The 27,332-nt window shown below is 41.8% G+C and overlaps 1 long non-coding RNA gene across 1 annotated transcript in view; it reads right to left on the reverse strand.

The window, feature by feature from the left end:
* Positions 1–589: 589 nt before the first annotated feature.
* The window catches only part of LOC148186585 (uncharacterized), a 71,172-nt gene continuing 44,429 nt past the window's right edge, over positions 590–27,332 (reverse strand). Inside the window, exons 4-5 of the long non-coding RNA XR_015779440.1 lie at positions 3,047–3,247; positions 590–1,298 (exon numbers count right to left, since the gene is read on the reverse strand). This is a non-coding gene — a long non-coding RNA (uncharacterized LOC148186585). The remainder of the gene's footprint in view (positions 1,299–3,046; positions 3,248–27,332) is intronic.

Genomic DNA, 27,332 nt, shown 5'->3' on the forward strand with positions numbered 1-27,332 from the left:
TTAAACCATTGTTATAGCTCGATTAGGTCATTTAACTGGACTACTGTACCGGGGGAGAATCAGTGTATTAACAAAAGTATGTCTGACTCCACCATAGTAAGTGGCATTATGCCTGCTTTCAGCTTGTTGCTATTAGACCTTCCTCTGGTTGACCTATTTTAATTTATTAGTCGATTAGGAGAAGTAGGTTCCCATGTACCCGAATGACATTTATTTGAAACCTGTTTTTTAGGACCCTAATGCTGTCTTGTTAAGAATTTGCCTTGTTGCCTAGTTCAACTCATGGCTCCTGGGGTTTGTTTGGCAGCCATTTTGAATTGATGTCCAGTTGTCCTGCTGGACTATATGCTGTTCGTCTTCTGGGTTTAAAGCCCAGCACAGGGACTATGGAACATTTGCAGAACACCTAGGTAAGTTCATGTCAATTTGAGGCATATGCATAAAAGAGTTAATCAACCCCTAATCGCACCTGTCTAGAAAGAAACTCAACTTAGAACAATGTCCGTTGGAATAACATGTTTTTATGTATGGAATAGCTTCAGCTGTAACACAATCATTTGACTTTTTCTAACATCACGTAAATGTTCTGAGTGTAACTCTTTGCACAGGACTGCTGGCACACTAAAGTGAGATTGTGATCATGGTAAACACTAACTGCTTAGAATCAGCATGGTAGCATTATATTTGTGAACACACGGACATTTGCTTTTAGCTCCTGTCGCTGATGAGCCTAAGTACAGCCTTACAGAGTCACTAATGTATCTGCAGTCTTTGTCTTGTTTCACCAAACTGTGACTTCTTCACCTGCCTGTCACACTGGGGTATATTGCTTTGCTATTTCCTTGAACCACCTGCCAGTATTGTTATACACAGAGTGAAATATGCAAGCTGAGATTTGATCCCGTATATCCCTGTGCAGATTAGGGCAGTGTCAGTACAGGATTACCCTGGTAATTCATGTAATGCTGCTTCGCCACAGTTAATTTCCCAGTGGATGAGTGAAGAGAGTTGAGTTATACACCAGCGCGAGCTCCCCAAACTACAGTGTATCATTCCCTCGCAGCTCTCCATCTCCTCCACATGTTTGGTATGCAAAAGACATGGCTCCGGTTTTCTGTCTTAACGGCCTGTCATGTATTTATTATGGGCATACGGCTCCAGTGATTGAGGTGCTGAGCCGTCTTTCCATGGAGCGGCGAGCTCCTGAATGCAAATGGCATACTTGTAATCATCAGGCAATCATCATGCAGTTGTAGTTCCAATCATCATTGTCATCTGGCTTCTCTCTTAAAGTTACACTGTTAAAATGGGGAAATAGGGATGGATCAAATCAAAACGAGGTGAATGCAGTGAGTGAAAGAGACACGGAAATCTAAACTTTGTGTTCAAACTGAGCTGATTAGCATGACGTCAAAAGCATACAGTGAAGCGAACCTCCGTAGAGGCGGATGTTTGTGGTGAGTAGGCCGCAGGAGAAGCTGGAATCCCGTGTAATTATCTCTCCCTGTGGAAATTAAGGCTGACCTTTCTAAGTAGGGAGCTGCTAATAGAATTCAGGGGAGGAATAACTCACTCACATATTCGCTTGCAGAATGTCCCGTCAGCAATATTGCAGCTGATTTAAGGCAAGACGTGAGGTTGAGAAAGGTCCTCTCAGAGTTTTTTCTCAGAGTTGATAAAATTTCTTTTGCTGGAAGTGAGTAAAATGGCATCTGGAGTTGTGGGGAATAGCTATAAAATGTGAAAGTGGAGAGAAAAAAAACAATATCTGGTGCTGGAGAGACTTTAACAAGCGACTGCCACTTTGGCACTGGCTGAATTGCCACCCATGCATTTCATCGGAAGTATCTCACTGAGGCACTTTCTAGATAATCATTTGACAAGCTGCAGCAGCCCTATTAGCCCTGGGAGTTTTTAATTGGCCAGGCCAAAGTGTGTTCGAGGGAGGCTTCCGCTCGAGGTCCACTCTGTGTCAAAATGAATTCTTAATTTGGATAAAATGTCCTTTTTTAACCTCACTGAAGTGGATGCATGGGTCTCTGTAAACTTGCATACTAACACTTAATATCTACACACACACACACACACACACACACACACACACACACACACACACACACACACACACATGCACACATGCATACACATTAATATACTTACACAGACCTAGAAAAGACTTACAGAGTATTTTTGCCCCTGGCGCCCATAATTCTCTGCTGATTACACTGAGTGTGGCTTAATGGAAGCCCCAATAACCCAGGCTGGAGAACACACCAGCATCTCTCTCTCTCTCTCTCTCTCTCTCTCTCTCTCACACACACACACACACACACACACACACACACACACACACTCACACTCACACACACGGAAGCTGGAGAGTGCTGCTGTCAGATAGAGACAGAAAGAGGACGGAGAGATTAAATTCTGCCGAGTGTTTTTTGTCTGTGAGATTGGTTCTTAACGTCCCCAGCTCCCTTCACACTCCTTATTAGTGTAGTGAAGAAGAGAGAGGACGGAGGGAGGGCCGAAAAAAAAATCGGAAACTTCTACCAAGACACTACTCGGAGGATACTTAACAATGTTATTAATCCATTAATCCTTGTTTGACATTTGCCAATGTATCACCCCTGATTGCTCTTTCTTTTAGAGCTGCAGGGTACAGTAGCTGTGTGTGTGTGTGTGTGTGTGTACATCTATTTTTTTTTTTTGTCCTTATTAGCTTTCCAGTGTCCTCGCAAGAATGGAAAGGTGATGAAAACAAGCCAAAATAACAACATTTAGTTTATCAACTGCACTGCGAGTTTTGGCTAAAGGTTGGGAGTTAACACAGTTTGTTGAGGTCTGTCTGTTGCTCCTTGTAGCACTTAAATCATCCTTCTGCTTAACACCATGTTGAGTTATCGCATTATCTCAGCACAGAAGAAATGTTAGCCGAATGGCAGCACCGCTTAAGCTCAATCGTGTGTTATTTTAAAAGCTGTGATTAAATCTGTCAGCATTTGCATGGGATAAAAAAAGCATAAATCAATTACCAGGAACTTACCAGAATCAAGGCGGCACTGTTGCCTCACAGCAAAAGGGCTCTGGGTTCAAACCCACAGTCGGGGTCCCTTCTTTGTGGTGTTTTCATGCCCTTCCTGTGTCAGTGTGGGTTTCCTCTGGGTTCTCCGCCCTGTGAAAGTCTGGCGACCTGTCCAGGATGTGCCAAGCCTCTTGCCCAATGTCAGCTGGAATAGGATCCAGCCTTACCAGAACAGTGAAAAGGAGAAACAATTATGGATAATGAATGAATGAACGAATCTCACCTGACTCCACATAAACAATATGAGTGTAGCAAAGATACACATATTGTATTTAAAGCAGTGTTAAATGTTTTTTTGGCCACTAAAGGGCAGCAGACCATGCTGTGAAAAAAAAATTGTCATATTATTACCTTAGTTGTTATTACTGAATATTACTAATGTATTATTTTATCAAAGTTACTGTGGTGAACATGAGAGAAAACAGTTGCTTATTTACACATGCAGCAGACATCAAGAAACACTGACTTGGAACCATATGTGTGGTCAGTCCACAATTTAACATCCAGTAATCATTTCTAGGTGACACCAGCTCCTCAGGGGAAAATGTGGCTTCAGCTGCTAATAGTGTATTCCATTTGCACTGATAAGTCATAAACTTTAACTGGAATGCCCTCTGAAGTCAGATTTCCGACCAACTCCAACCAAGTCCGACAGCAAAATCCAAGGGAGCTGCTCTGTGCATCAATACTAGTGAAATTTGTAGTAACGCACTGTTTATTAGCTCTTCTGTCTTCTTTGTCTCACAGCACCATCAAAACTATATGTTTGTAAGCAGAAAATACAGCACTGTGCATTGTTGTCAACTGGTATAGCATGTTATATATATATATTAAATATTAATGTTTGTTTGTTAACTGGCCTCTGGCCCTCTCTCATTTGCAAAAGTGGCCTCCGGGAAAAGCAAGTTGACTGTTCCTGGTGTAGAATTTGGCAGGGACAGTCGGAACACTAATAACCTGCAACTACTTGTCCCCAGAAATAACACTGTGTTATAGCAGTTCCATCACAGTCAATGTATTTGGTAAACAGTTCACAGATTTGGTTCCTATAACGCAATATCGCCAATTGGTTTGGCCATCAACAATGTGCATCCTTCGACATGTGTTGACTCTGTGTTGCCAGTTCTCATTCTGAAGTCGTCAAATACCGCCGCTTTGCCAGTACTTTAGGTGTAAGATCCCAAAGCCAAATCGCACATTTCTCGTCTGCATAATACACTTCTGGACGGCATCAGCTGAGAATCCATCGATCAGAACTATTCCAGTGACACCTGCTGTGGCAGCATCAAATGCGGACGGGCAGCGTTACCTGAGGACCTCTGCTGGTAACAACTCAATATAAGGAGCATAAGGGCCCCTATAGGGTGGGTGAGAGATGCAGTGGATGGGTCCAACAAAACCTGAACTTTCATGGGGGAGTCTGGTGTTTGCTTCCCGTCTGAAAGATGATTTGACATCACCAAGTAAGTGTTTCCCTGGATCAATGACTAACTTGTTTGTCCAGATTCACATTACAACCAACCAATCAGCAGAACCTCTCAACTGTGATGTCATGGGGTGTGGGAATTACTCAATACATATTAAACCTCTGTTGGGTCTATTTAATGGGAAATAAATATGTGTAAAAAAAAAAATAGATGTTACAGGACTTGTGGTAACGTTAGCTCTACCTGTTAAGCTAAGCAGACTAAAAGGCAGCTTGCCACAGGTAGAGCTAACATTTAGCCTAACTTAGCAGATAGAGCTAAAGTGATGTTGTTTTTCTCTTACCAGGTGCCCCTTATCCTAATCATCCATGCCCCTGTTACCTAATCAAAACAACATCCAGCAGCGTTCTCAGCTGATGGTGTCCGGTGGTGTATCATATGGATGGAAAAGGTGGCTTTTGGTATCAGGATTGTACACCAAAAGCACTGTCAAAGAGGTGATATTTGACAACTTTGGAATAGGAATGGGCTGCCAAGACACAAAAGAGGACAGAAGAGCAAATCAGCAGAAATAGCAATAAAAAGAGAAAGGTTGTTTCTGCAAAACAGAATACCTATGAGCCTCACTGCAATTCCATTTTATTTCATATTATGAATAGTTATTTGGTCCCTGAATTATGCTTGACTTTACATGAAGATATTTCCACCATAAAAGGCAGGACGTAAAGTGCGTGATGCTAAAAACTTCCTGGGAGAGGACCTCCAGACTTCACGTGTGACCCCATCAATGATGAAATGAAGCCTATGGCCTTGTGTAAAAGATATATATTCAAGGAGCTCCATATGGGAACAGTCTACTTTCTATGATCCCCAAGTATCCAGGATATATGCATGTTTAATGTATACATCTTATATACAGTATGTACTCTATGGTTCACTTATCAATATTATATATAAGTAATAGTCTGCAGTAAATTTTTAAAGACATTCTGCATGTGGCCGTCCTGTATCTCCACTGCTGCGTTTTCTCCTCCACATTTACTCAACATGTTTTTCCCTGAAGCCCAGCATGATTTGTTCGTCACAGTCACACAGCATTTGTCACAGTCTGCTGTAAAATATAATGATGTTTAGAGGCAGAATGTTGCAAGGCTCATCACGCACATTCTTTGTTTTTGTCCCCCGTTTTTGAATGATGTCAAAAAAACAAAACAATAAGCCAACCTTTGAATCACAAAGGAAGAATCCTGCTACTCCGACGTCTTGCTCGTGTATCTGAGATGTTGTCAGATCTGGAGACTCTGGGTGCGACCTGTCTGCTACTGTATGTGTTTCAGTCTGGGCTCATGCTGCTAGAGTGGAAAATAATCAGGGTGGTGTGTAAGGGGTGTGTGTGTGTGAGGGAGAGGGGGGTGCTTTAGAAAATAGAAAATTGAAAGCTCTGTTGTAATCTCAAGCCCTATCAACTCTCAAACCATGTCCTAATATCGGAAGCCCAACACACACACACTTGCCAACACACAGCTTAAAACGCGCAACTTGGCTCCTTTCTCTCACCCACTGTTCCCTAAATCCCTCAACTGTCATCTCTCTCTCACACTCACACCCACACACACACACACACACACACACACACACACACACACACACACACACACACACACACACACACCCAAACACGCATGCACACACACACACAGTGCGTGCAGAAAAAGACAGCTTAGTGACGGTGTTTGGTTTCGTTATCAGCATCACCTCTGTTGCAGAATGACGGGGTCAAAGGTGTTGAATTTAGAATGCTCTGATTCACCGCGCTCACACACACGCACGAGTACGCTCACACACACTTGATCTTTGCCATCTCTGGTGATTGGTGTTAGCGTGGTGACAGTAAAACGGCGAGGCATTAGAAACGAATGAGCAGAGAGAGTAATCACGGCACTGTCAGTGCTCGCTGGCAGCCGAGCGAGCTGATTGCCATACAAGCAATTTACTTGTTTGACTGACTGACACAAAATGGCTGCCGGGCTGTGATTGAATCCGCGCCCGTCTTGTGGCCGGATAATGCGGATGCAATATAGGCATAATAATGCCGACGTGATTGAACCGCCTGATGATATTCTTTATTCCAAATGAGTTTTCATAATATTTACAACTCTCAAGCTGCCATCCAGAGGGAGCAACGTGATCCAATCACACACTTATTATGAGTGTCTTTCACTGGGGACACACTCCGAGACGCCCATGGACTGCTACATGACTGTTCTTTGTTTATGATTTATTTAATTGCAGTCAGTTTAACAGTGGCACCGCTGGGGCTTTGATTCTCTTTGATCTGTGCCATTAAAAACAGCTCCATGCATTATGTAGAGCCTGTTTGGTGTGTAAACGATGTTTAAGAAAGCTAATAATTGCTCTGTCTGTCTCATATTTCATCATTTATTCATAGGAGATCTGAGATTTCCAACACAGCGCCTCCTTGCTCGTGCTCTCTTTTGATTTATTAACCACCTATAGGCCTAATTAGGGAACTTTCTGGAATAGTTGCAAAACGGAAATGCAGTTTTGACTTTGCCTTTCCTGTTCTGTTGCTTTTGTCGTTAACACGCTGCTGAAATGAGCTCATTTGCACCAATATCAGACGGCGGCCACATGACAAGTTGTTGATGTGTCGAAACATGGGAAGTAAACAGCACATCTGAATGTATAATGTTGTCCAATTAGTTCCAATTATCGCATACTGTCACATATTTGTCTTAACTCAGGTTTTGATTTGATGGAAGCTGTGTGATGCGTAGGCAGAGCGACGTGGTCTGAAACGGTTTGGAGACTGGAGATGCCCAGAAGAGCCCTGCTGGATCCATCAGCAGGCATCTGGTCATTAATGAAGATATGGGCACTGGAGGGGAGAAAACTTTCAGAGAGGTGGAGAGAGATTTTGTTTTTCTTTTACACGAAGAGATGGCAGTTGATCCGTGTGTAGTTTTTCAACATGTCATTTTTGAGTAATGCAAACAAACTCTCCTTTGAAGTCAGACTGAAAATGGAAATAAATCTGATTTTTTTTTTGCCAATAAATCAGCATGTATATCCTTGTTTTGAAATGTGTTCATGTAATTATTTGGTTAAAATTGTATTTTCTACGATGATAGCGTCTAATGTCTCTATCAGGCAGTCTATCTATGTAGGCAGGTTTCCATTAACCCTAAAACTGCACAAAGTGTAATTGCGAATATGAAATACACCTAATGGAAACATGTCAATTTAGAAAAAAAAGCTTCCACATATCCCCAAAAAGTTTTTACACATGCATGAGGAGGTATTTCAGGCGATTCAAAAAAGCCATATTTTGCAAAACTGCAATGGAAACACTTTTTTGTCTTTTCTAGGTCACATGATGTTATGACTCAGCACTTGTCTGTGGGAACTGGTTCCCTTGGGCATGATGCAACAGGCACTTCAAGAGGTCTTACTGCATCGCAAAACTCTTCAAAAGTTGAGCAGATCATCCAGAACTTTTGAACCCACAATTTCTCTGTGAAATCTTGGACTATCACCTCCCAGAATTCCCTCATACCTGGGTTTACATAATGCACGGCACCAAAACAAACGAACATGGAGGAGATGGAAAGCGATACTGAATGTGGGGATTCACCACAAGACACTGACATCGAGCGATAAATCGTCACATTTAACGGCGCTGTGGTAACAGCGTAAATGAATGGTAGTAGTGGTAGTGTAAGAAAGTGAGGCCTCGTTTTACTCTGTCTGCAGAGCTCCCATCGTGACTTTTTAGTCACAATTTGCGACCACAGAGCACCACTGAGACTTGGAAATCTTTACAATCTCTGACTGGAGAGCTGTTAGTTTGTTTCAAGCTCATAGTGGATGAATCCTCACACTGCGGTTACAGTTTATCTTTCTGCTAACATCAACGTCCAGCTGTTGACTAAAAGATTAAACATTTCAATCAAAAACAGCAACACCTCCGGCCTGACACAAGCCGGGTCCTTCAAAATAAAAGCACTATGGGTACCCCTTTGATTTTATAAAATTATAATAATACTTTATTTAAATTTACTGTAACAGTACTTTATTTAACATTATAACAGGATTTTATTCAACTTTATTATGAAAGTATTTTATGTAACTTTATTTCATGGCAGTACCTGGTTTATTTGTAACTATACTTCATTCAATAATTTTGTATTTTAGTGGTTTACAGTAGTTTAGGGGAGATTTCAAAATATTGAGAAACATATTGCGTATCATAATATAGCCTAAAAATACCGTGATATTGTTTTAAAACCATATCACCCAGCCCTACTCAGCAGGAGTTAAAATATCAAAAAGTAGCATCAAGTGAGAATCTGTGCTGACATAAGCAAGCTAGGCTAACTAGCTTACACTTGCTGTGCAGGGAGGTATATAGCCTAGCTTGCTAGCCTTCACTTTCCAAGTAAAAAACAAATGTAGTAGCAATGTTATAAAAAAGACCCTCAAATGTTGTAAAGGGACAGTCAACTTAAATTGCCAACAGTACACAACCAACGCTATGTGCTTGTTGAAAAATGTTCGTAGCCAAGGGTTTTGATACAATCCAATCTGTAGCACCCCATGGAAACTGACAGGACACTGACTCACAGCAACACCAACTTCAAAGTACCAAACACTGACATAGGAAATGTTCACCCCTAGAGGCCTGAGCCTTAGACAATTAACCCTAACACTACAATAGTTTAAAAAATGGAAAATGATGCAGTGGGAGTGTGATTTTTGTTCAAATTTCCTCACACAAAGGTGTGTAGAAATCAAATTTCAGCTTGACTTTAATTCAAAGTGAAAAAATACACTCAAAGTGCCGCTTGGTCTCTCATGATGGTGTGTGAAATGAAGCTGCTCCCATCTTGTTTTTACCTTGCGTAGGAGGCACAGAGATTTTCATATTCTGAGTGTCTTCACTTCCGCTACAGTGGCTGCTAACACACTGAACCCTGAGTAGCAAACGATGATAAATTGAGCCTTGACCTTGTCCTCTCGGCGAGCCTGTTCACTGTAATGAGAGATGCTCCCCTACGTGAATGCCAGTAATTACCATCACACACACACACACACACACACACACACACACACGCTTGTGCGCACGCACCGCCAAACTCAAAGATTTAATTATTCACAACAAAAATACTAAAATAGCATCAAGGAATGAGTGTCTATTTTTACTCCAAAGTTGGCTGATCTTTCCAAGCCATTTCCCACAATGCACCGAAATCTGTCATCAGCAGCGATCATTAGGGCCACTTCGGAGAGGCTTGTGAAAAAGAGATGGCTGTTAGCAGATGTAAACACGCTACACACAGAAGGATCTAACCAAAGACGATGTCAGACTGTGTTGACAGAGCTTTTGTTCGTATCTTTGTCCCGGTAACGTGGTGAAAAGAGAGCTTCGGCGTGGGTGCCAGTTCATGTTGCAGACGCTGTAACTGTAACTTGTAGGCCTTTGTTTTCTGACAGCTCGCGTAGACAAAGAGGATCGCTCTCTGATTATATTGACAACCCTGAGGCATCATTAAAGCTCCGTCTTTGTGTTGTAAATAAACACCTGAGAGAGATGAGATGGGGAGAAAGGGAGACAGGGAGACAGAGGAAGAAGCTGATGACGGCTGTTGACAGCCATGCGGGGATGGGAAAACATATCTGCAGGGGATTTTTTTTTTTTTTTTTTTTTTGCAAAAGCATCCAGTTTGTTTTTTGCTATTTACAGTCAGAAACAAACAAATCATTAAAAATGTATCTCCTGGCTGGAAGCAGGTTAGTGAATCTACATTCATGCATCACAGATTGCGCTCCACACCATTGCGGTATGTAGTGCAATCTGAGCTCGTCTCAGTGATTACATGATTAATCAAGCCAACCAAGAGCGACCGTAATGATCACATCCCACTACCACCATGTTTCACACTGATAATGAACCATTCATTTGAGCTAATTTGCTATGGGAATCTGGTAATCTTCCCCCTGAGTTGAGACAGAAAATGAGCCATCGTAATCTTCTTATTGAGTTCACTGTGTTTGTTTGTGTGTGTGTTTGTGTATTTGTGTGTGTGAGTTAATGAAAGTCAGAACATTTCTCTCTCCTGCGAGAGGTGAGGCGACAGTGCAGGGCATGAATGCGTGACTTCATTTCATCCATCGAGGAGATGAACATATTGACTCGCAGTATTTTACGCGGGGACAATCATGGTTTCAAACGCCCTGATGAACCTCTCCTCGTACCTGTCTAGGTGTTCTTATTGTTTTTATTTAACGCTTAGTGAGTCGCAAACTCACTGTCACAGTATAGGGCGGACTGCCATTTCGCTGCAGTTGTGCCTCTGGAACACAGTTGGTTGCAGAACAGTGGCTGAACGGTGGATGCTCTGGCCTCATGCCACTGAGAGCCTCAAAATCCTGTTTTTATGTTAATAACTGATAATCTTAGCCATGCTAGCAGCATGGCTCTGTGGATAACCACATCAGTTTGTCAGACCTCTACTTTGGTCCAAACCGAAAAAGTTGAGACAAACATTCATTGACAATGTGTCCTAATGACTTTGGTCACACCTAATAAGGGATACTTCACCCATTTTCAGCTGATTTTATATCAAAACAGTGGGTAGCATGTGTAGATGAATTGTGGTGAACTTCCCTCCATCTAACCAGTGCCTAGATATCCTTCTTCTCCTGCTTAAAATTACATAACTGCAGGCTGTACTTCTGAGTTTTCTCACTGCCTGCCCCCTTTGACACAAAAAGTACAGAACTGGATCAAGAGGCTTACCCGCGTCTCTTTCTCTCTAAAAGCTGGACCGAAATCCAACCAAACAGTAAAACTAGGCAGTGCTGATCAAATATTATTAGGGGTTCTGTGACTGCACTGACTATTTCTCTCCTAAAATGTTTTCAGAAACATATTTTAATGCCCTGTTTAGCCATAAAAGTTAAAGTTTGTGAACAAGATGTGGGTGCCATACAGCTTTCTGCACAGTGAAATGAGGCTGAAAAAACACAGAAAAAAACAGTAAAACTGAGCAAAACTGACCAAATATAAAACAAGATTCTGTTGCATATTTCTTGCCTCAGATGTTTTCAGAAACATGTTTTAGCTTACTGTTTAACTGTAATTAAGTTAACCACCAGCAGGAGCGTCTGGTAAGGCGTGATGCTTTCTGGTAGTTGTAGGTATTCTGCCTCTTGAGCAAAAGGGTCCTTTTTGTCTGTTTCCTCAACTCAAGTAGCATCAATTTCCAGAGCATTTAAATCTTTTTACTGCAGAGACATCATAGTTTTATGTGAGGACTGTCTTTATATTTGAAAAACTTGGCAATGAAATACTTTTTAAAAATAAGTATAAAGAAGAAATAATACTTCTTCAAAGAAGTCTTTCAGGGGCGTCGGGTGGCTCAGTGGATAAAGCAGGCGCCCCATAAATGAAGGCAATGTCCTTGCTGCAGTGGCCGTGGGTTCGATTCCAGCTCACAGCCCTTTGCTGCATGTCATCCCCTCGCTCTCCCCCTTTCATGCTATCAATCTTCTGTCCTGTCTAATAAACGCAAAAAAAATAATAATAATAACATAAAAAAGAAGTCTTTCGCTTATTTCACTTAAGTATTTCCCTTCTTTATAGAAGTATTTCACCATGGGGAAGAGGGTCTGTTAATAAAACAAGGCTGTCTATGCAGTAGAAAGTTGAACATATTTTTGTCATTGGTGCTACACATACAGAGATAACAGAAAAATGACTGTGGCTTTTGCTTTTGCTCAAAGGGTAGGAAACCCACAACTACCAGAATGCACTGCACTGCAGGAGACTAATAAATGCTGGTAGGTGACGTAACGCAAACTGGTCCATTTAATCTAGGGACTGGTGAGATGGAGGGAAGGTTACCGCAGTTCATTTACACTTACTACCAACATTGTTTTGATGCAAAGCTCGATGAAAAGTCAGCCAAGTATCCCTTTAATGTTAATTAGCAAATGTAATCATGCTAACACACTAAACTGAGATGATGATCATGCTCAACCTGCTAATCTTCAGCATGTCATCACTGTGAGCAAAGTGAAGTTCAGCGCAAGGCATCGCTCTGCCTAAATAGCCTCACAGAGCCACTGGCATGACTGCAGACTCTGCGCTGTTCTGCTCAGCAGGGTTCAGAAATGGCATTCCAGTCTGTAACCCTAATTATGCATAATTAAACTCATATGAAGATGTCTGGCCAATTATTAACTAAAAAATATATATTTTACTACTACATTCCTCCTGGCTTAAGGTCACCCTGTTAGAAATGTCAGCAGCAACAGTGAGTCAAGAAGTGAACAACAAAGAGTTGAGGAGTTTAAGGTTTAAGATAAAAACTATGTGCACTCACCCGTTCCTCAGGCATCCATTCTCACTGCATTACACTGCTTCTACTGCTGAGTTTCATGGTAAAAAGCAAAGAAAGTGACAACACTGGAACTAGGATTGTATTTAAAGCAGCACGTGGTGAGTTGGGACAAAGTAGTCCATGTCAGATATGCATAGTATTGATTAAGTTCACCTTTTCCGCAAATTCAAGCTGCGTTGTAAAGAAACTGTGCCAGACAACTAGTGAAATCATTTGGAGGTTCAAAAAACTTTTCTGTCATGTCAAGAGGAGTACTACAGCACATTTTCCATTTCCATCTCAAAATATATGCAGTAGTGACCTCATTCCATATTCTGTGGTGGTTTTATTACTATGAGATCAAATCCATATAACTAACAGAACACAGCCTTTCTAATTGCTTGAGCAGTAACAGAATAAGGAAGGTTGTAATAATGGAAACCCTTACAGTAGTAGTTGTTGTGATAGATAAGCATTTCGCAGGGACTAGTCTGACACACAGGACGCAGACTATGGCTGTATATCTGTCTTTGGACAGCTATTTAGATTGACATTCTCCTTCCTTTCTACTATCTGCGTGTTATCATTTCAAAATCCCCTCCTCTGCAGGAAACAACAACCTTCAAGCTAAAAATTAGCATGGTTTTGATGAAGATTTGGATCATGCAATAAGACATGCCCGCTTTTTTTTGGTGAATTGTTGTAAAGATTTACAACGAATAACAACTACTTGTGAACGCATCTCAAAAAAGCCCAGACTCTGTCTCGCAGGACTCTCATGCCCGATGATGATCTGCTTTCTGCTACAGCCAGTCACAGTTTGTCTCTTTTAACCCTGGCAGCGCCATGCATCAGTGACACTGACTTCACCAATGTACCATCCGTTCAACTTCACAAAAGCTTCCGTGATATCGTCGTAATAATGTTCTGCAAGAGTGACATACAGCCAGCAAATGGTCCAGAGAGTTCCCTCAGAGTAGAAGTAAAGTCTTTCAAAAACATGGGAAGAGGGTGAGGAGCAACAAGAAATGGCCCAAATTTGTAAAAACTTAAAAGAAAATCACCTTAAAGAAAGGGGAAAAAGAAGTAAAAAAACAAACAAAATCCTAAATGACTTCAAGAAAATGCTTAAATAATAATAATCTCATATATATTTTTCTAACATAATTTTCTTGTTTTTTGATTATTAATATTAATAATCAAAAAACAAGAAAATTATGTTTTCATCTATTTTTTTTTTGCAGTTTGTGGGACATTTTGTGGTAAGTTGCCCCATATGTTTTTTCTTATGTTAAATTGTTAATCTTACGTTAATGTTAACCTTAACCATAGTTTGCCATCATCGCGATTTTTCCCAGATTTTAGCCATACTTAGTTACCATGTGTAGATATAAGAATTTTAATAAATAAAGAAGTCTCTCCTTTTGAATGCAGTCTTTATTGTTCATAGCATTTCTGGGAAGCTCTGCAATCAGTCTCTGTGTCAGCGATTTCTCCAGCATACTTGCAGATCAAAGTTAACCTTTGTTCATTTTTGACCTACATTTTGACCACTCATTATTTAAATGGTGTGCCATTATCCAGTTTTATATAATGCCATGCTGTGACCCACATCATGACTCTCCAGTGCAGGCCAAAGTCATTGAGCTAGGGGCAAATGAGACGACACCTTTGATTTGTTGTCCAATTTACATTCTCTCACATGCGCCAATCAAATTGAAGCATTTGCTCCCTGTGTCATTGATTTCACACAGCAGTTATATTTAAACCAACCTTTAGCAGTTTCCATTACATTCATGAAAGCCACTGTTTATCATATTGATTTACTCAAAGGACAATGTGATAATATCTGACACGCATGCATAAAGGCTTAATGTTACTGCAGCTGCGGTGGCTGTCACTGGATATCATGTTGCCACCTCAGTATTTTGATGTACTACTCCAAAATACACATCAGTTCCTGTTGTGCGAGCATTAAAAAGCTCCTGTAAATGCCATATTGTGCTCTGCGGTTCCCTGATGATTAATTTGGCTCAGAAACAGCACTATCCTGCCTCAGCAGAAACAGAAAGGAGCCAAAATGAACAGGTCCCGACCTCCTAATCTAGCAGTCGCGGGAAAAGAATGCGCTACAAGGTTCCTTTTGAATTCCATTTATCTCCATGACTCTTTCTGAATTTGCTTTTGCAGAACTAAATGGAAAAAAAAGAAGAAATATATCTGCGAATGAAAGAAAAGCCTTTTGAAAAGTTTATTTCCGCAGCAAAGCAGGCGAGTTGCTGGTGGTTTCATGCCTGTCTGTCCTCAGTTTTTAGGCAGACACGCTGGACTCTGCTTGTACAAACAACGGCGCGGTTTGAACTGCTCGCTAGATGGATGTCATGGTCTGTACATCTGAATGACAGGAAGGCTGCTTATCATGTTCCTCATCGTCAGGCTACTGACATCTGTCACCTCTAGTCTTTCATCTTCTCTCTCCCGAACACACACCTATACACACTCGCACACATACACACACTCTCCTGCAAGCGCCGCGTCCCCACTTCCAAAGCATCTCTGCCACTTATCTCTCTCATCACTCAAACTGTTCGTAGTAGCACTCCTCCTTCCTCTGTGGCGCAAGGGAATGAAGAGAACGAGACGAGCGAGGAGGGAAAGGGAAGACAGAGGGGACGATTCATTTATTCGCGAGGGCTCATATGTTCTGAAAGGTGCTGCTTTGGCAGCAAAACTTTCCTCTGACACGTGTCCAATTGATACTTTGAAACGGCTGCCCACTCAGCAGAAGTGATGGGACAATTCCCCTCGTCTGCAGATTGGGGAGATGAGAGCGTGATGTTAAGAAAGAGAGAGTGGTGGAAGTGCCGCCGCCGGCTGAAAACTCAAGATATCACCTGCAGCCGCTGTCAGGGCTGTTTCATCCATTTTCATCCACTTCCCCCTCATCATCGTCAACGTCGCCCGCACTGTCAGCCCCGACGCCATCATCATCTTCATTATTTACACAAGTGCCACTCATCGTCATCATCATTATCTTCTCCATCATCTTTGCTGTTCATCAGCTTTTGCAGCCGTTTAACATGCAAATACTGCAGTTGTCTTCATGATGCAGGTCAGGTGCAGCATGGAGCGATTGCTAGAAATTGTGGAATTTAGGTCTGATGACGCGTCATTTCAGTCCTGATAATAAACAGTCTTAAAACCAAAGCTGTGCAAGACTCTGCAACAAATACAGATGCTTACGTACATCCAAAATGCTTCTCATCCCGAGTCGACGTGTTGCCACTTTGCTGTGGACATACATGTCTACGTATTACGCTCTAGGTATCCTTCTGCGTCTGCTATTTACATTCAGGGATGCTGCTAACGTGATGCCAACACAACCACATGGTGGGATTATGCTGCAGGTGGTTATGTTTTGGCCACAAAAGCACATGGCAACCAGTGCCGGGACATCAACAAACACACATACTGGCATGGATGGTTAGGATTAGAGGAAGGAGACAAATGGTAAGGTGTAAAAAAAAATCACATGTTTCAGTAAGCGAACACTAGACTCCTGCATGAAAGTACTGCATGAAGTCCATCCACCACCTCTCCCCTAAAGACACCTTCGCACTCCTTATACCTGATGCGTTCTCAAGTGACACAACCCCTCCGTGTATCATGCTGCCGCAGCAGATGCCGTCTGCCCATTCGCCGGCAAATAATAACACCACCATGTTCTCAGTTGATGCTATCCAGTGGCATATTATGCAGACGCAAAAGATGAGTGTTGGCGACAAGATCTTTTGCCATAAGCACTGACAAAGTGGCAAAATTTGATGACTTTGGAATGAGAATGGGCTGGTATATCCTTAACAGTCATCAGATCTTAAACTAATTCATTCTGGAGCGTCCTATTAGACACACTGCTGTTTATTCATTCAGAGAATCTCTGCCAAGGAGCACTGAAGGTGTCTGGTGGCTTGTGGTAGAACGGCACCTTAGACAATGCAGGCCCTATTTTCAACTGGAAGCAAATGCTAGTTGCTACCACTGCTAAAAGCACAAAATTAGGTGCAGCTTGTTGCAATGTTGAAGAGATTTGATCCCCTTTGAAAGCATCACACAGATGGAATAGACTGGGACGAGAAGCGTCTGTCTCGGAAAGAAGTTGGAAGTTCCCTTCCAAAAATGAAGTTCCCAAAGACAATTACACATCCTCCCAAACATGCTGTCAGTGATAGGTGATGAATTAATGTTTCAAGAAACTTTTCTAAAAAAAATCCTGTTCCTGCATGGAGTTGCAAAGCCAGATCTATCAACACAGGGCTATATGTGTCAGTGCTAGAGAAAGGTCTGGAATCATCAATTATCGTTCTGCTATGGGGGAAAATTGCTCCTACTTGGGTGTATTTCTTTAAACTAATGACAAATGTCTTGGATGGCACTAAACTCAGGATGCAATGACTGTGCCCATGCAAATTAGTGCCGAGCTGAACTTGTTTTAGTGGAGCATTTTGTACTTAGGAAGTAGGCCCTCGGGAACAGTGGCGGGCTTCAAGCCAATTTTACGTTGTAGTCAAAAGTGGATTTACACAGTCTGCATTCAACACGTGATGCCATGGGGCCAGAAGGACTTTCTCTCATAGCCTTCATAGACATCAGTGGATTCATTTTTTTGAGTGTCACAATCCAAGCAAAATGACTCCTTTCACCATCAAGATTTGATCCTTTCTGTCCGATGACATTTCAAAAGCTTATAGGGTGGGTGTGGGTGGGTCCTTATGTGGTTACTGGCAGCGCTATTGCCTGATGCTGTCCTTCAGCGTCTTTCATGCACACGCAACCGGTTCTGTCCAGCCGTGTTGTCACGTAATGCCGACCATGCACGTTGCACGTGGAAACGACTGCTGTATTTCTAATAATAACAACACTACTGGTTCTTTCCGACTGCGCTCTCAGCCGTGTTCTGGTTGGACACGAAAGGTGGCTTTGCCTAAAGCACTGACAAAGCCGTGCTTTATGGTAAGTTCAGAGTGAGAACCTGTTGGATGGTGGCTAAAAAGCCTCTGGAAACCCAGCAATGACTCGTTCAAAAAAGAACCGGTTTTGTTGTTTGTTGGTCTCAAACAGTGATCTGCAGCTTCACAGGCATCTTGCCTAGGTGTCACGCCATCAACCATCCCCAAGTATCCAGAGTTTGCATAAACATACAATGCCAACATGCCAACCTGTCAATAAAAGGCAATAAAAGCCCCCCAAAAATTGTCTTTAAAAAAAAATCTACTTGCAAACTGAATCATTGCATCTTTTTTTCATTTGTGTTTTGCTTCTGCAGAGCATCTGTGCATCCCTTCTGGGCTGGCCTGAGCGAGCTTATTGTGAACAGAAGCGATCGAAAAAAGGTCCTGCATCACACCCGTAATGTCTCCCCTCCCGGGCCAAGCCAATGAACCAAGAAGCTGCTCAAGTGCATTTTTCTCATACAGGGAGCAGATATCCTGCACGCTGCAATACATTCTCACTGTTGCTTCCTCCTCCTCCTCTGTTTTTCGATCGATTCAAGCGAGAACGTGTCCTGGAGGCATGTGAGACAGTATACAGTACACTATATGCTATATGTCAAGCCATCTGCACAGGACGCAGAACAACTGTTATTCAGCCAAGACTCTCTCATTTGCAAAACAGCCACACATGCACAATCTCCCTCCCTATTATTTGTTATTCTCTCACACAAATGTGCTCTAAATCTCATCTCCTCCTACAATAAATGTATACATACACCTTGTAATATCTCTTAGGCAGTAATTTTCCTGCACCATAAAATGAGTCATTTGTCTCCTGTATATTTTTTCACTCTCCCAGCCAGTGAGGAAGGAGGAGCACGCTGCAAGAGCTCTGCTGCTGAGATTAAAACCTGATGGAGGGTGTCTGAGCTATGGGTGTGTGTGTGTGTGGAGGTGAGTGTGTGTTTGTGTGGAGCAAAGAAAGAAAGGAGGAGGGAGAGGGGATTAAACCTGTATCTGGGGGTCTCTTTTGGATGTCAGGGAGGCGCTGGGGAGGAGGAGTGCTAGTGCTGACAGGGCAGTCTCACTCTCATGATATGGACACACACTCAACACATACTACACACACAGACACACACACAGAGGCACCAGGCTCTTCTTTTGCATTATTTATGAAATGCTGCCATTATCTCTTGTTTTACACCTTGCATCAACTGAGTGCCAGGAAAAGAGCCGTGCGTGTGCATGCACATGGCCAGAGGTGTGTACGCGCAAGCATGTGTGTGTTCATTGTTGAGTTAGAAGCAACTAAAGGAGGAAGAGGTAGAAAACTGTTGCCATCAAAGAAAGCTGGAAAAACAGGTAGATATAATCTGTGACAGTCAGTGTGGGGGAACAAAGAACAGGCCGGCGTACCTGAAGTCTCCCCGCTACACCGAAAATAAAGATACAAGATAGAAAAAAAAAACCCACAAAAAGTTTCATTAGTAGTGGCATCCTTGTTCATCTAGCGATTGAGTTGGCACGGCAGGAAGAAAGAAGTGTGTGGGATGGACGGTGTGGGTGGAGTTTTGTTGTGGAAACTACACTGCATATCGAAGAGACTGAGTAATACAATGCCTGTGATTTGATTCAGGTTATTGTTCAAATGTAGCTTTCTATGACTCATAGAGGCATTAGTTATAGTGCTCAAATGGTGGTCTTTTCATTTCAGGAAAGTCAAGAATCTTGTTTCCTCTTAGTGAGCAGCATGAAGTTGAAGAAATGATTTTAACCTATGAGAAAAGGGAACTTTTTTTGCTGAAAGCTGTATAAATTGACTTCTGATGAAGGTAATTGAGGCTAAAGAGAGGATTTTGACATCCACTGCTGTTCATGAAGACATTGCTGAATTTGTCTCAATTCAGCAACTGAAGTCTCTTGAAGTATTTCACTGTATTCGTGGAAGGTTTTTCTAAGTCAAGTCAAGTCAAGTCAATTTTATTTATAGAGCCCATTATCACAAAACATGGTTTGCCCTTAGAGGGCTTTACTACGCTGTAAACATCCCTTTGCCCTTAGACCCTCAATGCCACTCAAGGAAAAACTCCCAAAAAATAAGGGGAAAAAAAAGGAAGAAACCTCAGGAAGAGCGGCAGAGGACGATGAGGGATCCCTCTTCCAGGACGGACAGACATGCCATAGATGTCGTAAATAACAAATGAAATACAATCATGGCAAAAAGGAAAGAGAAAGAGAGAGAGGGGGAGAGAGGCACAGTGATAATGGAAACAGACGCATGTCATATTACAATAACGATAGGTGTGAAATTATCAAATACACTCTATGATGATATTGTGGGTGTTGATAAGAGTCTCATGTGTATATTGATAGGGAGGTGGCCAAAGGCATGATAACGGCATCAGTGCAACCAGGACCAAGACCACAATCAGGGCGAGCGGGGGATACAGTATCAGTGCAGCCACAGCACGAGCACAACCAAAGGCAGGGTCACAGCGCCAGCACAGATATCACTATGATCAGGCACAGCCAGGGTTGTGGTCAGGATTCGGGAAAGCTAGGAAACAAGGGAGCAGGAATGCTCCGGAGATGTAATGGGATTAGCGTAGTGCAATTTAACAGGCCCAAGGTGGTGAGCAGTAAAAAGGATAGCACTCAATGAGGATCCTAGAGTCACTGATCAGCAATTACTACTTAAATATGAATGCCAGAGAGCAGCAATAGAAAAGAAAGAAATCTTACTGATCATGAGGGTATTCAACATTTCTGGTGCCTGCGAGACAATTCGGGCTGGGGCCATTTTTTTATGCCTCTGTCTGTCCATCCCATTCTTGTGAATGCGATATCTCAAGAAAGTCTTAAGGAATATCTTCAAATTTGGCACAAACGTCCACCTGGACTCAACAATGAACTGGTTAGATCATTATGGTCATAGATGAAGGTCTGAACAAAATGTCTCAAGAACACCATATGGGAATCCCTAAAAATATGGCCCAACTGTCCATTTCGACTAAAGTCATTAGAATTTGTAAGGCAAAGGTAAAAGATCTCATCACTACTTTTGCTGCTTGTGTAGCAGCCCCAGCTTTACTATAATGAAACTGCATTTTTTGCACTGTATCCTGACGCAGGAGGGGTCAGCAGTAAGAAGGGTCTGCATTAGGTTTGGACAGAAAATACATATACTTGGTAATGATTAGGAAAAGGTTACAAATGTCACTAATAAAAAAAACCTGTGACACCCTGAGTGTCACAAAGTTTGGGGACCACAATCAGTGGTGTTGTTTGTCTTAAACACTGGTCTCCCAGGTCAAAGTCTTGTGCTTGTGAGAACCATCCACCACCCCTCTTGCCCACCCCAAGTGGGCTTTTGCACTCTTTAAACAAAGTCTATTGCTCTGAGCAATGATGCTGACAAATTTATATTTAGGTTTATGGAGAGCTCGGTGTGTCTGATGGAAATGCTAAAGTGGACCCTGGCATCATTATAGTGATGCCTGAGACACCACCCTAGCTGAGTATTTGGTGCCCTGTGAGTAAGACCAAGCTGGCTAGAGAGGTATGCCATGTTGAATATTGTATATTACTGATGCACAAACAGTGGTGATATCAGCGGCATTAAAAGAAATGCTGGGGGCATTTACACACAAGGCACAGCAGTATAAAGTCACTGATTATCCAAATCTCTAGACACGCTGACAGGGTCGATAATTAATGTTCTGTTCTTCTACACACAGTGTGTGTGTTTTTGTGTGTATCAGAGAAAAGGCCCATCAGAGAGAGTTTAAAGTAATATTGGTGTCAGTCTTGAGCCAGGTAAACAATCACAATTATCTTGGGTAGCACTAAACCCTTGTGGGGAAACTTATTTTTGGAGAAACATGCAAAAGAAGATGCCACAAACAGTAACAGTTTGTCAAATGTTGACTGTGTGTTGACTGAGACAAACATAGTGCCAACACCTTGCGCCCTAGAGCTTCACTGTCAGGTGAGTGAGGGAGAGACAATGCGCTTCATGGACAAGGTGAGGGAGAGATATGATCCCAACCTCCAACAGTTTCAGTACATCTGGTAAGAGAGAGAGACACTTTGCGCCATGCAGTTTCAGTGTTAGGTTAAGGAGTGCCTGGTGTGCCTCTATACTGAAAGAACAAAGCAGGCGCACCTTGTTGTACAATCCAGATCTTCATCAAAACCTGCCAGCATGCAAGTTGTTAGCTCAAGGTAGCTGTTGTTTATCATGGCAAAAGGGATTTTGTAAACAGTAAGACGCAGATAGCGGACGGCCGAGAGAATGCTGGCCTGAATCAGCAGCCCAATAGCAGGCTCATAGCTACTGTCTACATCCGGTGAGTGGGACTACATTCAGAGAAAAACTGGTGTTGCCAAACCGTGGCCCTTTTTTTGTTACATAACTATATGTAGAAATATAGTGCTATTTTTTCTCATTTGGAGATATATGGAAATATTTTTCTTGAGTGTCTCTGAGAAAAGTTTGGAGCCCCATATTCACACACATCTGCACTCTCTGCGTGTTGGCGGCAGTAACAGAGTCCAACAAAAACAGTCCACAGTGAAACTCCCCACAACACAGTGACTCACTTGCTGCTGGCACTGTTTGGGAAACTGGAGCGCTGATAGTACCAGTTGGCTCCCGGTGGCTCAGTCTAGCAGTGCTGCTCCTGGAAGCCAAGTGATAGTCTAAGAATCTGCCTCACTTGGTCTCATTTCCTCATAGGTGGACTTATAGAGAACACTAATCCCCTCTGACACTGACAACATGTCACACAAACTAATCCATAATGTCCACTGTGAATATAAGGAATTCATTTTGGCTGTCCACAGACTGAGCAGCAGTGACACTCCCACAAGCTTCCCAGCGACAGTGAAACCGATCTGAGTCAAACTCTACTTGTTGTTCCTCACCATCCAATACTGTCTGGATATGTCTGTGTATAATGGATGTACTCTAAACTGCTATAGCTTCTTTGGTTACACCCTTAAGTAAACATTTTTTTAATAGGTTTAAGATATTGCATGACAGAAAATTTAAGAATATCATTGCTGTAACTTTATGTTTTTATTTTTTACAATGTAATAATAAACATTATTTCTATAGCATAAAATGCAACACAAAGTCCCACATAATCCTGACATTTAAAATAAAGCGGGGACAAAGATAATAAAATAGGATACATTTAAACCAAAGAAAAGGACAGAAAATAATCAGGAGGCAAAAGCACTTCAGGAGGAAAGCCATGTAACAGAGATGTGTCCCGAGATGTGGTTTAAAAGTGCCAACAGATTGATAGTCCTGTTAAACCTCAGGCAGACTGTTCCGTAGTTAAGTAGCATTACAGACAAAAACAGCCTCTCTGTGTCTTCAAGTTCTAGTCCAAGCAAAATTAAAAAGGTATAGGGAACCTAGCAGGTACATATCTCTCACATATTTCCAATATGTTAGGTGGGGCTAAGCCATTCACTGACTTAAAACCTATCAAATAATGTGTGAGAGACAAGAAGCCAATATAAAGATATCAAAATAAGGGTAAAGTCAACTCTCTGGTCTTTGTCAGTATGTGTGCTGTGCTGCTCTGTATGAGCTACAGATTATCCATAGCTTTTAGAGGAACATTGCTATAATCAATTCTGATGAAGATAACAGCATGTAGTATCCTTTAAATGGTCTGATTTCAAGCTCATCTATAAATCCTTTAATCGATATGTCCGTTTTAAACGTTGTTAACGTCACTGCCCTAATACATTCCATGCATCCTTTATGAAAGCAGAAATATAGCCAATAGAAGGCACAAGAGGGCAAAGACAGATGACATTTTACTTTCTAAAGTGGCAGTTTAAGATTTTTGAAATAGGGCTGAATGAGATACTTATGTATAGTCAGTGTATTACGTACGGTAGCTGGCGGTCAGTGTGCTCCTGCTTTGGGAGCGTGCGGACTGCCAGCTGCTGTAGGTAATACACCGGCTATACTTATGTATCTCATACAGCCCTGCTTCAAAAATCCCAATCTTTAACTTGAAATGAGCTAGTGTTGCAAACAGTCGTGGTGTGTGAGGCCTTTATATTCATCACAACATGTGGATGGTGATTTTTTTAAACTATATTATACATTTTTTTGCATACAACAGTTTTTAAAAATGCATGCGTCATGTCCTCATTTAAACAACACTCCACTGCACCCATAATCTCCACTGCGCTGATATTCATAAGACCTCAGAAAAAGTGGACAAATCTGGACAAAATCAATGCGGAATAAAAACAGAGGGCTCCATACATGTCTGTGAACATTGAATGCTGAGCATAAATGAGCCCTTGGGCAGCATGTAACTATAAAGCGAGGAATCAACAGTGTCCCACGGAGTAAAGTGATGGGAGTACCCTCATACCAGCCTCCACGCAAGGACGACACCCATCTTCAAAAGGTGGTCATAACATTTCTCTCAACTACACATTTATTACGTTTTTTTGTTGCTTCATGCACAGCTGTGATGCTGACAAAGATCTTTCCACAGACATTTAACAAGACACAACAAGAGATCATATATTACACCGATTTTTATCCTCTGTTAACTGGCTTCCCATTAAATACTGCATACATTTTAAAATTCTTGAGATGACTTTTAGAGCCTTGCAAGGTCAAACACCACACAACATCACTGACCTCCTCCTCCCATATTCACCTCATCAGTCACCTAGGTAATCCAACAGTTACTGGCTGTCCCTCAGACCCACTGACCTCAGTGACTGCGCCTTTCAAGCTGTCGGACCCAAATTATGGAATGCCCTCCCCTTATCGTTGTGATCCCTTGATTCATGTGATAACTTTATGAAACAGCTGAAAACATTTTTATATCGACAAACTTTGTGTTACAACACATCCTCCATATTATTTACCAACTTGTGTTGGTATGTTTTATATGTATTATGTTTTATTCCTTGTTATATATGTGTGTTTCTGCCATAATTTGGCTCGTTGCTGCTGTGATTTTTCTTGTCAGCACTGTGTGGATTATCACTGCTCCTTTATTTTGTATTTTTAGTTTGCTTTGTTTTGTATCTGTTTTTAATGTTAGGCACTTTGTGATTTTTATCTGTGAAAGGTTGTATATCAACAAACTTTACTTACAAACTTACTTTCCACAGATATAAACAGACATATAACCATCTGGCAAAGTACTCAAAATGATTTCTGCGATAGTTCCTGCTACAATAGGTGTCACCAGGACTACACACAGACTCATGAGGTGAAAACAGTACCAGTACGTTGTCATGGCAGGTAAAAACTATAAAAACACAGAGAAGAACAATTCTTTTGCATTTGCAGTCTGTGGGAGGAGGCTTCTTGTCAAGCTGGTGTGACGCAATTGTATGTTTGGGGACATGTTTCTATATTCAATGTTCAATACTGCTTTACGAATGTGATGAGCTCAAAAGAGCCAAAATCAAGATATCCAGTTTTAAAGATGTAGTTCAAATCTTGAGGGAAATGAGCTTGTTCTTTTAGATGAGAAGATTGAAACCTTTCTCATGTCTGTATGTCAGTATGGAGCTACAGCAGAGACAGGAGCCAGTTAGCTTAGCCTAGCATAAACGCTGGAAGCAAGCTAACCTGGCTTTGTCAAAACTATTTTCTGGTGACAGGTCAGAGTGGGAGGATGTGTGGCAATCTCTGCTTGACAACAAGACTGAAGGAAGTATCAGCCAGGCCAGAATTCCCAAATGTCAAATTATTCCCTCAAGCTGAATATTATTTCATTTCTGTGAAGCTGTATAGACTGAATAAATGATATTGAGCTGGAGCAGAACAGCACCATGTGAGGGATACCACACAGAGTCTGTGGTTACCTTCCAAAGTGAGGTTTGATTCCTTCACATTGCAGAGACAGAAAATCAAGATTTGTTAGGTGAGCAGCCAACACATTCCCTTATTTTCACAGGGAAAATGTAAAAGCCCATTGTTTATTCTCTGGGAGGAAGCAAACTCCAGACCTCAGCTGGCCCTCAGCAACGGTCTGCAAAGATCTATGGCATCAACATTTTCCCCCTCCATCGCCGATTTGTGATTCTTGTATCTGGCGAGCTCGGCTTCTCCCGGGGGAGTCGCGCACCGCCTTCTGTTTTCCTAGCTGGACTCCTCGGTGAGTACAAATAAACACTTGTTAAACAGAAATCCCAACCTCCCTCAGTGTGTGCACAGCAAACTAAACAAAGGAGCAAATGGCCGCACTTTGTGAAAAACTACTGAGCAGGAGTCTAGGGCCAAATGAAAGACGAAGACACTCAGATTACAGCAGGAGAAAAAAATCACACAGATACTCAGATTACAGCAGGAGACACATGGATTGCATAGCATAAGGCTATTACCAGTGTAAATTTGTGCAGACCTTCTGGGGCACGGACAGTTGGAAAACTACGTCCATTAGAAGAAAACACCCAGTGGAAACTGTCATTTCCACTTTGCATCAGCGTGGTGGAACCAAGAGAGACAAAAGGACAGACACAGAGTCGGAGAGAGAGTTTAACAAGGTCAACAAAGCATTTGAGGGATGTTCGACCTCTCGTCTATTTTTGCAAAACTGCACACTGACACACACACAGAGCAGCATCTCAGTATGCAATGAGACATGACAGTGGCCAAAGGAAGATTGTTTAAGGCGATCAGTGTGACAGCTTCTTCTCCCCTCCCTGACGCAACACAGTGTGAATGCATCACTAAAAGCCTGAATATTTCACCAGGAATATGACCTGCTTTTCTTGTTGCAGACACCGCACTACTGTAGCACTTTATAGCATCTCTATAAAATAAACCTCATCTGGGTGCAAAGCACAGTCGAATATTTTATGAGTCACACAATTGGTCCCTACAGTATATTCAAGTTGTAGATCTGGTGACAACAGGGATATCAGGGTAGTTTTCCACTATAACTTTTACCTGAAAAGTACAGTATAAAGGTCATAATCTCATTACAGGTTGTGCTGGTGTATGCAGAAAGTGTACGCTGTCTCATCAGTTAGAGAAAATTCAGTACACCAAGAGGGAAATTCATAAATGAACATTTTCTTGCTGCTCAACCTAAAAAATATACTCTTATATTATTTATTGATGACTTTATTTAAAAAAAAAAACAAACAAAAAAAACAAGAAAACACACTGCTTTAGAATTTGTTAAAAGGGCAGTTTTTCTTGACTATCAATATACCAGACTAAATACATTTTTACCTTAGCCTATCCAAGCTAGGGTAAAGTAGCCTTTTTGTGCAGTGAAAAAATGTTTTTTTTCCGTTTCCGTTGCTTCATGTGTATTCTGAACATGTGCCTTTTGTAAAATTAAGTGTAGAAACTGCTAAATAGTGTTTGTCCTCTCAGCACTGCTTTGTTGTTTGTTTACTTGCATTATGTGGC

This window comes from Plectropomus leopardus, chromosome 17, assembly GCF_026936395.1.
Source record: "Plectropomus leopardus strain MGB_pleo_1.0 chromosome 17, ASM2693639v1, whole genome shotgun sequence".
Taxonomy (NCBI): domain Eukaryota; kingdom Metazoa; phylum Chordata; class Actinopteri; order Perciformes; family Serranidae; genus Plectropomus; species Plectropomus leopardus.